This window comes from Heterocephalus glaber, unplaced genomic scaffold (genome assembly GCF_053883595.1).
Source record: "Heterocephalus glaber isolate CG9 unplaced genomic scaffold, H.glaber_assembly_v1.0 deba00001608, whole genome shotgun sequence".
Lineage (NCBI taxonomy): Eukaryota > Metazoa > Chordata > Mammalia > Rodentia > Bathyergidae > Heterocephalus > Heterocephalus glaber.
The window spans coordinates 28283337-28300936 of NW_028258379.1; the positions used below are offsets into that span (position 1 = coordinate 28283337).

The following is a 17600-nucleotide window of genomic DNA, read 5'->3' on the forward strand; positions in this document are numbered from 1 at the left end:
AAGCAACACAATTTGCTTTCCCCTCGGGGTAAGCAGATCCAGACCTCAGCAGGGTGTCTGGGGAAATCATGACTGAATTCTTGAACCTGACCTCTTTGGAAGACTGCTTGCTGGACTTTTCCTGATGCTGAGTCTCTCAGCCCCACTCCCTAACCCTCCTTCTACCAGTGTAGCTGGCAGCAGTGGAGCCAAAAACAATACTATATTCCATTTTCCCTTGTGTTGCAACTGATACAGGAGGTAGTAATTTACATGGCCAATTAGTGGGTACAAGTCTGTGGAGTCCGCCTTTTAAAAAAAAATAGGATTGGGAAACTGCTAGACTTCTGTGCTTTCTTAGATTGCAGATGGCCCCATGGCAAAGCAACATATTGTTTGGCAATTAGATTGCTGCGGAAGGCTACAGTGGCTCAAAGCAGCCACAAAAGCACAGAAATGTGATCTATTTTTATATGGCTTTCCCAGCAATGTGAATGGATGCTCAAAGCTGGACTCCCTTCCCTCTGATCTATTCAGTTCTCATTTGGATTTTTCTTTTTAAAATCATATTTTGGGAAATGGAATTCTGGACACTTGTTCCTGGCAGTCTTGGAAAGGCAAAGCTCAGATTTGTGGGAACTAAAGCTATGACCTTGAACTGCCCTCTTTGCCCCTCTGCTGTGGCCAACCCAGCTTTCTCCTTACTCTCTCCCTTGCCTGGTGACACCAAATCCACAGGACTTATCTCTTGCATATGACCAGCAAGGGGTAGAAATCACCTTTCATCCCTGAGAGCTCCTTCCACTTGTCCATCCACTCATTTATCCATCCATCTCTCTTCTCCCCCATTTATTACTTTAATCAATAAAGGTTCAGCATCTATTCCGTGCCAGGAAACATGCTGGGGGCTGTGCTAAGTCCTAAGATACTGCAGCAAAGAAGAAAGTCTCAGATCTGTCTTGAGCCTTACAGGCAAGCAGGGAATAGGTGTTACGTAAATAGTTTTACCAATAATTACTTACTAAGGTGATAGCTGCCCCAAAGGAGAGTCTTAATGTGCAGTCCCTGAGGAGGTGACATTCAAGTTGAGAGATAAGAAATATTCAGCCAAGTAGAGGGGAGGGTGTGAGATTTAGGCCACCAGGGTCTGTGTGAGGCTCTGAGGCAGAGGAGCGCTCACTGTGAGGGGCCACATAAAGGCGTGGGTGCAGGTAAAGGGCAAGAGCAAAGGGAAGTGGGTGGAGGTAATTGGCACAGAGAGGGATGCTGTGGCTCCTTTACCCAGGAGTTCAGTAAACAGGAGGCCCTGGGCGGAGACGCGTGCGATGGTGAAGCTGAATATATTCAAAAGATTATGCCAGACAGAAGACCCAGGGAGGGCGGTAGGGGGGACAGCACAACTCTCCACCTCCAGAAAGAGGAGGCAGTTGCTGGGACTAGAATGGGGACTGTGGCAATGCAGAGAAACAGAAAGGCTCAAGGTACCCTGGGGACCAGGCACATGGAGACTGCCTGGTGCTCCCTGGCAACCGCTGGAGCCCCCTGCACTGCCTGTGTGCAGTGTTGGGGCGGGCCTGATCCTCAGCAGCTTCCTCCCTTTGATCTATGTCTGTGTGAGAGACTGCAGGGTCAGAGGCAGATGATTGCTTCACCTTTTTCTCACGTCTCCTTCCATTTCTTGTCTCCATTCTGTTGTTATTCCACATCAGCTTTCTGGTCAGCTGTGAGGCGCCACAATCTGAAGAAAGGGAAGGTGGGAAGAGCAAGTTCCCTGGACCTTAAGGAACTTGGGAAAGTTGGAAAAACCACACCATCCATTCAGTCCCCGAATGCAGGAATGACCAAGAACACCACTGAAGAGCTCACTGGCTTAGCATTCTTCATATGGTGCATTCTCTTTTCTTCTTGCCTTGTTGCCATGGATACCAGCTCTCCTCTGTTCTGTGCTCATGGAAGACATCACTAATCAATCATGATGCTTTTCCTCAAACCCAACCTTCAGGAACATTCTGAATATAGGCTCCTCAGTTGACTAATGTTGGCATGGAGTATGAAACTATTTGCTACCCCTGTTCTTGATGCTAATCAAAGTAGTCAACCTCAGAAGATTGTTTGAGGGACCATGTGGTTGAGGACTCAGGATTTTTGGTATGAAAACTTCCTAGTTATCCTCAGTAGGTGCTTGCTAATCCGTCTCTGTGGGTTTCCATGGCTCCTGATACTCATATCCAACCCCAGTGCCCCTCCTGCCTTGGCTTTCTCTACAACCAATTCTTTTTATGTTTACTTCAACTCCCCCCTGCCTGCTTATCAGAGAAAAAGAAAGGATGGAAAGGGAAAGAACCACAGAATTATCAGGATACAAATGACTTGGTGTTCAGAACTTCCTGACCTTCCATATCTGTCTGCTGTTCGGGAATCAGCCCTAGCCCTAGGTTGTCTCTGTACCCGAGAGATGGAAACATATTTTCACAACAGTAGCACAACGAATGACCTTGGATGTGCAGAGTGTCTGGGTTTTGAGTGATTAGGCTGCTGCACATCTCGGCCACAGCACAGAATCATTCCACAGCTTCTCGATGAGATTAAGGTATGTTGACGGTCTTCACTTTTCTTCAGCCATGGAGGTAGAAAGTCTCTTGCTCCATTGCAAGGAGGAGAGGACAGATTGGAGTCAGAGGAAAGCACAGGGGAGAATTGATGAAGAACGATTTCCTAAGTCATGCACTGAATCGAGAATGAAACTGCGGTTTTCTGCCATCTGATACAGGCCTCAAGGAATTAGACTTTTTGGCCCCAATTTCTCCCACCCCACTCACCCGGCCTTGCCTCTCCCAGACACAATGTGAACGGCGCTGGGCGCCTACGTACACTAGGGGGCGCGAGCAGGCTTATAATGGGGGGTGGGCCCCTGAAGGCCTCGGAGCGGGAAAGACGGGACGACCAGGAGCCACTCTACTCTCCCTCTGGAAAGTGCTGCGAGTGGAAGGGTGTTTTGGAATGAGGTCTGAAACGGAGAATAACATCCTCGTTAATTGCTTTAAGCTGTTTTCTGGTTTTATTTTCAGCGCAGACTTGGCCGCCGGACAGGGGACGGAGGGCAGGTTACGCAAGGCGCCGGGCTGCTCCTCCCGGGCCTGGCAGCCGCTCCGCCCGCCGCCGGGTGAGTCAACACCTGGGAAGTGGCGTCCAAGGGCTGCCTGCGGCCCTCGGCCGTTACACTGAGGCCACTGCTTGATCCCTTCCCGAGCCAGGCAGGCAGGAGCCCCTCACGTCCCTGGGAAGCGCCTCTTCCCGGCCTGAGGCAGGGAGCGAGGCCAGAGCCTCTTTCCAAACCCTCCTGCTGACCTCGGGGAAATAGGGTCGTGCTCTCTGCGCCCCCCCCCCCCCCCCCCCCCGGGAATAGCAAGAGCTCAAGTCACACAACAGACTTATGTACCACTGGCCTACTTTTCGGGTAGGGTAGAAGAAAGCCGGGTGGAAGAAAGCCAGCTGGAAGCCGAAGTTTCCTCTCCACCCCTCTCTTTCCGAACCTTCAAGAGAACCTTGTTCTCCCGGGCTAGGGAACTGCTTGCGGATGGTGACCAGAGTTCCCCAGCCTATAGGAGAAGTCAGTGCAGGATTTTTATTGCCAAATATTTCTTTCCCTAGGAGAACAACGCATTGAAACCACTGAGTGGAGATTGGAGTTAGTCCAGACATAAACCATCTTAATGAACACTAATAGAGAACTGCAATTATTGTTGACTTCAAAATGCAAACAGGAACTTTAGACAGCGATCCCTATCAGCCCATGAGGCCAGTACTCATGCCGTGCACTGTTTTTGCTGTTGCTTAGCAATGGAAAATGAACTGTTCCTGCCTCTTATCACTGGAGGTAGAGGTAGGACAATGAGCTTTATTGGACTGAATAGGTATAAAATTAGTTTATTCTTTCTCACTTGGAACAGGCAGTCGGCAGCAAAGAGAATCATTTGGACCAGGGGCCTTTCAGAGGTTAGGGGGTGGTTTTCCTTTCTTGTTAACTCAATAAATCCTAACTCTTTGTGTTTTTCTCCCCAGATAAAGCTTGAACTTTTGCCACAAGTGTCCTGACAGTAGAGAAAATATATACAAATGTAGACCAGCATGGAAACTAGGGTGAGTCTCAGGAGTGAAATTTAAGAAGTGCCAAAAAAAGTAATAATCAGGATTATAGCAATCAAATAATAGCTTAATATATTAAATATAGACATTTTTATTGTCCATTATCTAGTTTACTATACTTGGATAAACTACATGTGTAGTTTTTATAGGTAAAAAATAACTATAAAGAAAAATGGGTGAAAAAAATCCATGGTGAACAACATATCAAAATTTTAAATAAAAAAAGAGTTTGCCTTAAATCTCAGAGGAGACTTTGGACTTTTCAGCAGCGTTGAAACTGTTAAGACTTCGGCAACTCTTAGAGATGGGCTAAATGCATTTTGTGCATAGGAATGTACATGAGTATTTGGGGAGCCAGGGATGGAAAGTTATGGTTTGGGTTTAGAGGTTCCTTCAAAGCCTCCTGTGGTCATAGGCTGGATCTAGAGTGTTCGAAACTGGAATTGATTCTTGATGCAATTCTAGGCTCAAGGGCACTAGGATTAAGGGTGTGAGTGTTACCCACTCTAAGTAGTTTGAATATGATAAAAGGGGCAGCGAGACACTGTTAAGGCTCCCTTTGTTGCCTTTGCTGCCTTGTGTGTGCCATGTTGTTTCTCCTCTGTAATGCTTGTTTGCGATCCCAGCCTCAGAGCCAGCTGCCTATGAACTGAGACCTCTACAAACTATGAACCAAATAAACCCCACCTCTTTAACTTTGGGTGTCAGGTATTTTGTCTCAGCAATGAGAGAAATGTAACTAACACAATAAAGTAAAAGCTTCTTTGCTATAATTACTTTTACTTATTTAGCCCTATTTTGGTTGAGGATGTGACTCTGAGTATTGCAGTATCTTGTCATTATATCAATTTTTTTACCTTTAAACAAAGTCCATTTTTATTATAAAACTTGTATATTTTCATTAAATCACATGTAGAATATTACACTGAGATTGAAAAAGAGGACATCTATGTTACTACCTAGGGCAAACTAAAATTTCCTTCTACTTCAAAAAAAGGAAAGAAAAGGCACAAATACATGCAATTAAGAATGAAAAAGGTGAAGTCACAACAGATCCAACAGAAATCCAGAGGCTCATCAATACCTACTTCAAGAAACTCTACTCCAATAAAATGGAAAACACAGAAGAAATGGGCAGATTCCTAGATACATACAAATTGCCAAAGTTAAATGAAGAAGATATAGAAATTCTAAACACCCCAATTACAATGAATGAAATGAAAATGTAATAAAATATTTACCAACAAAGAGAAGCCCAGGTCCTGATGGCTTCACTGCTGAATTTTACAAGACATTTAAAGACAAACTAACACTATTACTCTTTAAACTCATCAAGGAAATTGAAAGGGAAACAATACTTCCAAATTCATTCCTGGAAGCAAGTGTTACTTTGATTCCAAAACCAGAGAAAGACCCAACCCAAAAAGAGAACTACAGGCCAATCTCCCTAATGAACATAGATGCAAAAATCCTCAACAAGATACTGGCAAACAGAATACAGAGGGTCATCAAGAAGATCATACACCCTGACCAAGTCGGATTTATCCCAGGGATGCAAGGATGGTTCAACATTCGTCAATCAATAAATGTAATACACCATATTAACAGAGTCAAGGACAAAAATCATATGATCATCTCAATAGATGCAGAAAAAGCATTTGAAAAGATCCAGCACCCATTCATGATAAAAACCCTACAGAAAATTGGCATAGAAGGTCTTTATCTTAACCTGATTAAGCCTATCTATGAAAAATCAACAGCCAACATCATACTAAATGGTCAAAAACTGAAAACTTTCACACTAAAATCAGGAACAAGACAAGGATGCCCACTATCACCACTCCTGTTCAACATAGTTCTGGAAACATTAGCCACAGCAATTAGAAAAGAGAAAGAAATAAAAGAGATAAAGATAGGAAAAGAAAAAATTAAACTGTCATTATTTGCGGGCAATATGATACTTTACATAGAAGACCCAAAAAACTCCGCCAGAAGACTTCTAGACTTAATTGACAGATTCAGTAAAGTAGCTGGATACAAGGTCAACACTCAAAAAAACAATAGCCTTCTTGTACACAAATAACAGACTCACTGCGAGAGAAATTAGGGAAACAATTCCTTTTACAATAGCATCCAATAAAATGAAATATCTAGGAATCAATCTAACAGGAAGCAAAAGACCTCTACACTGAAAACTATAGCACTCTGAAAAAAGAGATCGAAGAGGATACAAGAAAATGGAAAAACATCCCTTGCCCCTGGGTAGGAAGAACCAATATAGTGAAAATGGCCATACTTCCGAAACTGCTATGTAGATTCAATGTAATGCCGATTGAAATTCCCACAATATACTTCACAGAACTAGAGAAAACAATCCAAAAATTCATTTGGAGCCATAAGAGACCTAGAATAGCTAAAGCAATTCTAAGCAGCAGAGACATGGCTGGGGGTATCACAATCCCCAACTTGAAACTATACTACAAAGCTACTGTGATAAAATCAGCATGGTACTGGCAAAGAAACAGACCTGAGGATCAGTGGAATAGATTAGAAGATGCAGAAACAACTCCAGACATGCTCAGCCACCTCATCTTTGACAAAGGCGCCAAGCACCATCACTGGAGAAAAGATAGCCTATTTAATAAATGGTGTTGGAAAAACTGGATTTCAACCTGCCAAAGATTAAAACTAGACCCATACCTATCACCATGCACTAAACTAAGATCGAAGTGGATTAAAGATCTAAATATTAAGACAGAAACACTAAACTTGCTGGAAGATAAGTTAGTTAGAACTCTTGAAAACATTGGCATAGGCAAAGACTTCATGAACAAAACCTCAGCAGCATGGGAACTAGCAGAAAGAATCAACAACTGGGATCTCATCTCATTAAAAAGCTTCTGCACTGCAAAAGAAACCACCAACAGAGCTAACAGACAACCTAGAATATGGGAAAAAAAATTTAGCAGCTGTACCTCAGACAAAGGACTACTATCTAGAATATATAGAGAATTGAAAAAAATCAGAACCCCCAAATTCAAAGACCCAATTCAAAAATGGGCATCTGAAATGACCAGACAGTTCTCAGACAAAGAAGTAAAAGCAGCAAACAAATATATGAAAAAATGTTCAACATCACTGGTCATTTGAGAGATGCAGATGAAAACAACACTGAGATTCCACCTCACCCCGGAAAGAATGGCTGCTATCAAGAAATCAACAAATAACATCTACTGTCATCCAGCTATATTCTATGTGTAGATTTTTCACATATATTTTCTGATATATATATGTAATAAAAATATATTTTACCCCCTGTGGGGTTAGGGAGTGAATCCTGACCCCAAGCCCTTTACCATTGAGAAAAAAAATTTAAATAATGACAGGATCAGTATCACTGTTTTCTTGCTTTGGCCTCAGGTTCCAATATGGCATCAGATGGCATGGCCATACACATTTACAAAATGGAAGGCTTGTACAGCTAGCTGCTCCTTCCTCAAAGAGCACTGGTGTTATGGAACAAAGGGGTCTTGTAGCTGAGCAGAGGGATTTCCTTATTCTGTGTGAGGAATCTCTTTCTACACTCATTTAGCAGGCCTCTTCCAAGGCAGCAAGGAGGAAAGTGGCTTGGAGAGGGAAACTACCTTACTTCCAGGGCAGTGACACAGGAAGTACTATAGTACAGGGCATACTAAAAATCTGGGGCTTTGCTAACACATTTGATTAGCTAGAAATTCCCCAACATATTATAACTAAAACAACAGGATAGGCCTAGAGCTGGTAGTTTATGGCAAAAATATCTCCACTTTTCTTAATAGTATTAATAACAGCTTCCATATACTAAGAAACATTGGGTGAAGCCACATAGAATTCCCAATGCTGAACCATTTTTGACCTACAAAACCAGGATATAATCCAATACATGCTAAATATAAATGCTAAATAGTGGACATAAGAGATGTCCACCTCCTAATCCCTAGCATCTGTGAATATAACCTTATACAGAAGAAAGATTTTATAGATGAAAATAAGTTAAAGATTTTGAGATGAAGACATTATCCTGGTTCCAGGCCTAATTATTGATAAATGTTGTTATATAGAAGAAGGGCAATGTTAAAACAGAAGCATAGAAAGATTTGAGGACACTGTACTACTAGCTTTGAAGATGAAGAGACCACAAGCCAAGGATTGTTGGCAGCATGTACAAGATGGAAGAGGCAAGAAGCAGATTCTTGGATGGGCCCTCCAGAAAAAATGCAGTCCTGCTGATACCTTGATTTTAGCCATGTGAATCTGATTTTAGACTTCTGACCTTCAGAACTATAAGAGAATAAATATTGTTTTAAGGCACAATACATCTATGTTGTTTTAAGGTGCAAAGTTTGTAGTAATTTGTGATAGCAATAATAGGAAACTAATAGACTAGATGTTATGTTAAGTACTTTAATCTTCAAAGAACTATATAAAAATCTAGCCTCAACTTCCTCAAGGACTTCTGTTTAGGTTATTTCTTCTCTTTTGCATCCTCAATTTCTCTTTAGTGGGTCTACTCCATTGATGTATACAGATGCTCTTATAATTATTACCTTTAAAAAAAACCCTAGTGATACTCACTTATAATTTTTTAAAAATTGGTAAACTAGAGGTAGAATGATATATCTTTGTCTTTGTGCAGAACTATATCCACAAAGCCTATAAAAGCATCACACATAAAAGTTAAACATTTTTAAAAATCCCTACTTTTATTCAATACTACATCAAAAGTACTAGCCAATGCAATAAAACAAGAAAAAGAAATAAAAATATAAGGATTGAAATCAGGCAAAAGAGACATTAATTAAAGGTTATATGATTTTTTTCATAGAAAAATCACAATTGGGGCTGGGGATTTAGCTCAGTGGTGCTGCACCTGCCTGGCAAGTACAAGATCCTGAGTTTGATTCTGGTACCAAACCGAACCAAACCAAACCAAACAGAAAAATTGCAATACTTTTATAAATAAATTATAAGAATAAATGAGTTTCATAAGGTTGAGGGATAAAAAAATCAGTCTTCAAAAACAGCTGATTTCTTACATACTGGCAACAGAGTTAGAAAGTATTTTTAAAGCAAAATTTTCAGTTGCAGTCCTATTAATTAGGTGTGTGACCAATTGGGGCAAGACAAACTTAGAAGAAGATCTAACAAAAGATGAACAAGTCTCTCCTGGAAAAAAATATGAAATGTATCAAAAGGCATAAATCCATGGGCTATACATTTAGTGCAGTCTTGATCAACATTCTAATGAGTTTTTTTCCTGGAACTTCATAAACTATTTCTAAAATTAACATATAAAAAGCCAAGTACCAAGAGGAGCCAACATACAAAATGGGCAGACATGAATAGAATAAAGAGCCCAGAAAGTGGGACCCATTATAGACAAGTCAGATTTAGTCATCAATGAGATTGTAGATCAAAGAGGAAAGGGACAAATTAATCAATAAAAAGAGAGTAAAGAAATACTATGTACAATATAAAGAAACAAATAATGATTGACAAAAACAAAACCAAAATAATAAATGATAAAGAGTTAAAAATTTTAGGAAATGCTATATATAGATTTTTTAAATGGATTCCATATACCTCCAATACATTTATTGGTAGATAGAATTCAGTAGGTTCACAAATACAGTTAGGGAAATTATTTTCACTAACCTCTAAATTATAATTTAGTTATGAACATAGACAACAGATCATGGTAGTCTCAGTAACTGTAATCTTGTTACTAATAAAAATATAGATATTTTCATAGCACATGACAGTTGGTGCAGCTATCATGTAATATTGTTTATTCTGTGATGATTAAGTCTCATGGTTTAGATCTGAAAAAAATCTCCCAAAGTTCTCATATCTTCTATGGAAGGTGATTGGATCACAGGGGAAGTATAGCTTATTTTCTGTTAGGAGGTGGGGCCTGGTTGGAGATGGGTCACTAGGGGCATGACCTGGAAGGGGTATCTTCCTCCTTGGCTCCTCCCTTCTCTCCAGAAGGGCCACCTAAAGAATTTGTTCTCTGGGATCCAGTTCACAGTGCTCGACACAAAGACACTCAGAGGCATTTGCAGCCATGATCCAAGGGTCGCTGGTTACTGCTCAAGCTGGTGGCAGACTGAGGCCTCATCCTCATGATGCTAGTTTTACAGGCATGGAGATTGCAACAGTTGTGTTAGAGAAGATTCTACCCAGATTTCAGAAGAAGGCCTGGAAGGCCAAGCAGCGTACCCCTGACAGAGCAGTGTTGAAATTGTAAGAGTAAAGCAAAAAGGAGATGCTAGGAATGTGAAATATTGAGGAAAGCCATAGGCAGTGAGCAAAGCCAACCCAAGAGAGAGGCCATGAGGACTGCAACCTGCAATACCACTGTGACATGGCTGCCCACACCCTTTGGAGTTCACATCTCACCACAATTTGCCTTGAATGCTGAACATGGAGCTATGAGATTTAATGTTTGCCCTGCTGGGTTTTGGTCTTTGGTCCCATCTTTTATCTCCTATTTTTATCCCCTCTTTTGGAATGTGAATGTTTACCCTGTGGCATTGTATGTTGTCAGTATTTATTTTCTTTTTGATTTTTAAAGGGGCTCATAGCTAAGAGTTTATCATAAATCTCAGAGGAAACTTTGGACTTACACTTTTTAGCAATGCTGGAACTGTCAAAAGTGGTGAATCTTAGAGATTGACTGACTACATTTTGCGTAGAGATGGGTTTGGGGACCAGAGGCAAAATTTGAATCTGAAATGGCCCCCAGTATTCTCATGTGTATAGAAGATGATGGGATTAAGGGGGTGCTATAGCTGGCTTGCTGTTAGGAAGTGCAGCTGCTCTTAGATGGGTCACTGGGGGTATGACCTGGGAGGGTATATCTCCCTTTCTGGCTCCTCCCTTTCCTCTCTGCTTCCTGGTCACCATGATGTAACCAGGTTTCCTCCACTATGCCCCTCTGCCATGGCATTTCTGCCTTGGGCTAGCCAACCATGGACTGCACTCCTGAGCCAAAATAAATCTATCCTCCTTTAAAATGTGGATGTTGGATATTGTGTCCCAGAGATTAGAAAAGCGACTAAGACATTAAGCTGGATTGTGTCAACTTGATTAGTTTGGGAGCTGCCAGGGATTGGTGTAACACACCTCTGGATGTCTCTGGGTGGGTCATGGAGGTGTGGACTTGGAGTCTATGTCTGGTTCCTTGCCTGTTTCTCGCTGGTGTTTTTTCCGCCTCTCTGCTTCCTCACCACCGTGAACCAAACAGCTTTGATCCTGTCTTGGAGTCAGCTGGCCATGTACTGAATCCTCGGAAATTGTAAGCTAAATTAAACCTCTCCTCCTTTAAATTGTGGGGGTTGGGTATTGTGCCTCAGCAATGGGAAACCTGACTAATACATATTAGTATTTGAAAATTTATAGCAGTTATTAGGTTTCTGCTAAAACTTGTTAATACATTAAAAACTTGCTATATTATAATTTTAATATGTTGATTACAGAATCTTTGCATAATTGGTTTTTATTTGTAAACTCTGTGAGTTTTATTTTATATATTTAAAAACATCACAAGAAGGCTGTCATAAAAATGATTAAACATCCATACCATAGAAGAATATCCATATGACCTCAGCATAAAGAAAGATTCCATAATCAAAACAAAGGGCAACATATTTGATTAGATTAACATTATAAATTTTCTCCATCAAGATATGCTATAAAGAAACTAAAAGATTTGCCACAAATTGGGAAAAGAGAAGTGTTATATCATCAAAGGATACTCTGGTTTCTCCTCAGATCATATAAATCTTTCTCCTTTTACTTGTCAAGGATTAGTATACAGAATGTATAGTCTCCTACAAATCAACAAATGAAAGACAAATAATTCAATCTTTCAATGAACAATGACATCAGAAAAGAATTCACAGAGGAGATAACATTAACCAATAAACATTTGAAAAGATGGTCAACCTCAGTACACAGGAAATGCTGATTTCAAACAAGGAGCTGTCATTACACTGACCCAAGTGGATACTATTTAAAAAGTGTTTGTAATACCAATGTTGGCAAATGTGCAGAGCAAAGAGAATTCTTATATGTCACTAATGGGAATAAAAATTGTTTTTTGGCAAAACAGTTTGGCATTATCATTAAAGTGGAATATACACATTTTAATCTTAATAATTCTACTAGATTAGTGCCCTAGAAAAGTCCTTGCATTTGTGCACCAGCAGTGATGTTCAATCCAAACTGCCATCAAAGGGAGAAAGGATACATAAATTATGGTGTAGTTAAAATGTAATATTTAATATTATGTTGCTGTGAAAAAGAAGGAATGACAGTCACATCCATCCACAGGTATGACTCATTCACATAATGTTGAATAAGGAGCAAATTTCAAAAAAAAGAGCATAGAATGTGATTCTATTATACAAAACCCAAAGAATAAGTAAAAGGGTATTCAATTTTTCAATTTCACATTCAAGGAGGTTGAAATTTAACACTCTACCTTAACAACAAAAAAAGTGCTGAAGAAACTGAAAACTCAACAGCTTGCCCTAGATCTGTAGAAAAGTGAGGGATTCTAGGCAAACTACTGTCCCCTAAATGGAGATGCAGACAAGTAGATACAGAGAATCGCAACACATTAGAACAGAAACTCCCATGGGAACTCTGCTGGGTACCTTATAAATGGCTATCATGAAAGAAATTAGAAGGTATATCAAAAGGAAAAAACATAATTGGAAGAGACAGAAAGAGTATTGTATCAGAACCAAACATGGCAGGGATAATGAAATTATCAGGAAATTATAAACAACTATAATTAATACGCTACAGATTCCAATAATAAATAGACAATGTGCCAAAATAGATGGCTAGTTAAGAAGAGAAAAGTGGAAATGTAAGAATAAAAAAGAACCACTAGGGTTCCAAAACACTGTAACTATAAATGAATGCCTTTGATGGGCTTATCAGCAGATTAGACATGACTGAAGAAAGAATTTCTGAGCTTGAGGATACAGTCATCCCTCCATATCAACCAATTCTGTATCTGTGGATTCACCCAGCAGTGGCTTTAAACTACTGGGAAAAAGCTGTATCTGTACTGAACATGTACAGACTCTTTTTCTTGTCATTATTCCCTAAGCAATGCAGTATGACAAACATTTACACAGTGTTTACACTCTATTAGATATTATAAGTCTAGGGAGGATTTAAAGTATACAGGAGGATGTGCATAGGTTATATGCAAATATTGTACATCTGCTGACTTTGGTATCCATGGGTTTGACCCTGGAACCAATGCCCCATAAATAGAGATAGCTATATATCAATAGAAATCTGCAAAACTTAAAAGAACAACAAAAACCAAAGACTACAGAGAAAATCAGAGCAAATTATTCAAGAATTGTGGAATAAATACAAAAAGCGTAACATTGACATAATGGGACTCACAGATCCAGGAAACTTAAAGAACACCAAGCAGCATAAAAGTCAAAACAAAATGAATGAACAAAAAATAGCAAATTTCTATGCATAGGCATATCATTTTCCAATTAGGGTTTCTAAGATAGAAGTCTAAATCAGTGGAAAAGCTTGCCCTATTCTCAAATAGGAAAAACCAATATTATAAAGAATTGTAATTCAACTGCTTTCCATTGCTTTGAGTGTTAGTGGCCTAAATGCACCCATTACAATTCAGAGATTTTCAGAGTGGAGCAAAAAAACATGACCCACTTCTACAAGAAACCAACTTTAAATACAATGAAATATAAAGTACTGTGATACCTTGGCTCACAAACGCTTTGGTTTGCAAACAACTCTGTTCAAAAACAAAACTATTTAGCAAAATTTTGCTTCCATTTTCAAACTCCACATCAGGTGACAAACATAACCATGGCCATCTTCCCCACACAAACACAAATGCACCCATCTTCCCCAAAATCATAAAACAAAATTAAGCTCATAAACCAAGGTACCACTGTAAATGGATTGAGAAAGTTATATCATCATAACATTAATCAAAAGAAAAGAGTAGTAGCTATATTAATTTCAGACACAGCAGTCTTCAAAGCAAGGAAAGCTAGCAGGGAAAGAGGTAAAGCAGTAAGGAGGTAATGGTAAAGCAGTAAATTCTCCTAGAAGACACAATGCTCCTTAAAATGTATGCATCTCACAACAGGATATGAAAACGTGAGGAAAAAAACTGATAGAATTACAAAGAAGTAAATCTGCTCTATCATATTTGAAAATGTTATCAATCTTCTATTAGAAATGGACTGATCTAACATATAGAAAAAGAGTAAGGACATAACTGAACTTAACAACACCATCAAGCAACTGGATATGATGGACATCTATAGACTACTTCATCCAACAATGGCAGAATATATATTCTCCTCAAGATCACCAAGATACCACTTTCGTGGCCATAAAACACACACATTCACAAAATTTTAAAAATCATTCAATGTTTGCTCCTGGACCACAAAAGAATTGAACTAAAAGTTAATTAGAAGCAGTGGGAAATTTCCAAAGTATGTGGAGATTAAAGAACACACTTTTAAATAATACAGTAGTCAAAGAAGCATTAAAATAAATTTAAAATATTTTTAACTAAATAAAAATTAAAATGCAATTTACCAAAATTTGTAGAAAGTAGCAAAATTGTGCTTACTAGCAGAGCTTTTCTAGTATTGAATAGATATATTAGAAAGGAATAAAACTCTAAAATCAATAACTGCACTTTCACCCCAAGAAATTAGGAAAAGAGCAAATAAAATCTAAAGTAACCATAAGAAAAGAAATAATAATAAATATTAGAGCAGAAATCAAAAAATCAGTAGATAAAATCAATTATTCTAAAAGCTAGTTCTTTGAAAAGATAAAAAACCAATAAATTTTATCAGCTTCTAGCCAGTATAACTAAGAAAAAAAAGAGAACATAATTTACTAATATCAGAAGTGAAAGAGAGGCTATCACTACAGATCCTATAGTTTTAAAAGGATAAAAAAGCAGGAAATAACATGAGTAGTTATGTCAATTAAATTTGATAGTGTGGATGAAACGGAACATTTCCTTAAAAGATATAATCAGCCAAAACTCAAAGAAGAAGAAACAGACAATTTAATAGGCCTATATCTATTATAGAAATTGAATTAGGGCCAGGGATTTAACCCAGTGGTGCTGCCGCCTGCCTCGCAAGCACAAGGTCCTGAGCTAAATCCCCGGTACCAAAAAAAAAAAAAAAAAAAAAGGAAATTGAATTAATAATTAATAGCATTCCCAAATGGAAAGCACCAGGCCCAGATGGTTTCATTGGTATGTTCTACAAAACATTTAAGGAAGAACTTATACCAATTCTTTACAATCTCTTTCAGAAGACAGAAGTGGGAGGAATTATTGGAGACCCCTGCAGTTAGGTTGCAGTACCCTGCCCCATATATGACACAGGCCTGAGAAATAAATATACTAAAAGAGAGGACGTGGGGTGTCAGGATGACCAATGCCAGTGCAACCGATAAAGGTGCTGACAATCCTGGACACTGACTTTTATTGGCAATCAATTGGGGTAAAAGCAAGCTATGTGCAATTTCTATGGAAATTAATGTAAACAAGGCTTGTAAAGGACAAGACAAAGCATTCTCAAAGTAGGAACAAAATAGACAAAATATATGGTTGTAATTAGAACATAGTCCTTCCAGTCAGAAGGTTTTTGTTGTGGGAATGGAATTTGGGTGCTAGTTACTCTGACCTCAGCACAAAGGCTTCAGCCAGTCTCACTTCTATAAACAAGCCAATTGTGGAGTTAACTCTTTACAGCCTACTTTAGGTATAATCAATATTACAGTCCTCTGCAAGGAATACTTACTCATTCTATGAAGTCAGCATCATCTTAATAGCAAACAAGACAAAGATGTTTTAAAAAAATCAACTAAAGACCAATACCTATCATGGACAGAGGTGCAGAAATCCCCCCCAAAATAGTAGCAAATAAATGCCAACATTGTATAAAAAGAATAATATGCTGTGACCAAGTGGGATTTATCATAGGTCTGGTTCAGTATTTGAAACCAAATTAATATAATCCATCACATCAATAAGCTAAAGAAGAAAATCACATGGTTATGTTATTGGATATAGAAAAACATTTGACAAAAATCTAATATATAGGGCCGGGGATTTAGCTCAGTGGTTCTGGTGCCTGCCTTGCAAGCGCAAGGTCCCAAATTCGATCCCTGGTACCAAAAAAAAAAAAAAAATCTAATATATTTGTAGGATAAGATCTCCCAGTAAATTGGAAATAGAAGACAACTTTTTTATAGAATATTGCAAAAATAGTACAGCCAACATCATACTTAATGATGAGAAACCAAAAGCTTTCCCTCTAAGATCAGGAACAAAGCAAGGGTGTTCCCTCTCACCACTCCTTTTCAATATCATACTTGCAGTCCTGGTTAATGAAGTAAGACTAGAAAAACAAATAAAGGCATACTGATTGGGAAGGAAGAAATAAATCTCTCTTTATTTATAGATGACTTGATTGTCTATTTAGAAAATTCAAAAGAATTGACATAACCAAAACAAAATAAAAACCAATCTTTCCTGGAGCTAATAAGCACTTACAGCAAGGTTGGAGGGTATAAGGTAAATATATAAAAGTCAATTGTTTTCCTATGTACCAGCATGAACAAGTATAATTTGAAATTTAAAACATGATGTCAGGTACACTGGGACTACAAAAAATAAAATACCTGAGCATAAATCTAACAAAACATGTACAAGATTTTTATTAGGCAAATTATCAAATTCAGGTAAAAGAAGTCAAAGGAGACTAAATAACTGGAAAGATAGTCCATGTTCATGGATAAGAAGACGAGGAAGGTGCAATACTTCTAAGGTCATTCCTTCCCAATTTGAAACATATGTTTAATGCAATCCTACTCAAATTCCTGAAAGCTGTTTTGCAAATATCAACAACTGATTCTAAGAGTTTATATGGAGAGGTAAAGGACCCAAAATAGCTAACACAATATTGAGAAAAAAACTAAAGTTGGAGGACTGACATTACCCAACTTCAAGACTTACTATAGGGCCGGGGATTTAACTCAGTGGTTCCACCGCCTGCCCCACAAGCACAAGGACCTGAGTTGGATCCCCGGTACAAAAAAAAAAAAAAGACTTACTATAAAGCCATAGTAATTAACATAGTGATATTGAGAAAATAATAGATAAATAGAAAGTGGAACAGAATAGATAAATAGACCTATTAAATATCGATCTTTGACAAAGAAGCAAAAACATTAAAATGGAGGAAAGTCCTTTTACTAAAAGGTGATGAGATAACTAGACATTTATAGGCAAAAATGAATCTAAACACAGACCTTGTTATCCCCACAAAAATTAACTCAAAATGGGTCACAGATCTAAATGCAAAATGGAAAACTCCCAGAAG

The 17600-nt window shown here is 38.6% G+C and overlaps 1 long non-coding RNA gene across 5 annotated transcripts; it reads left to right on the forward strand.

The window, feature by feature from the left end:
• Window positions 1–2492: 2492 nt before the first annotated feature.
• LOC110346783 (uncharacterized) lies at window positions 2493–17173 on the forward strand. 5 transcript variants are annotated; one of them, XR_015444957.1, is made up of 4 exons: window positions 2598–3142; window positions 3631–3862; window positions 4042–4119; window positions 5123–17173. It is a non-coding gene; the product is annotated as an uncharacterized LOC110346783 (long non-coding RNA). The 5 variants fall into 5 exon arrangements; XR_002391010.2 differs by lacking the exon at window positions 5123–17173 and adding an exon at window positions 2493–2569 and having other exon boundaries at window positions 3048–3142; window positions 3631–4120; XR_015444956.1 differs by having other exon boundaries at window positions 2594–3142; window positions 3631–4119; window positions 5042–17173.
• The last annotated feature ends 427 nt before the right edge of the window (window positions 17174–17600 follow it).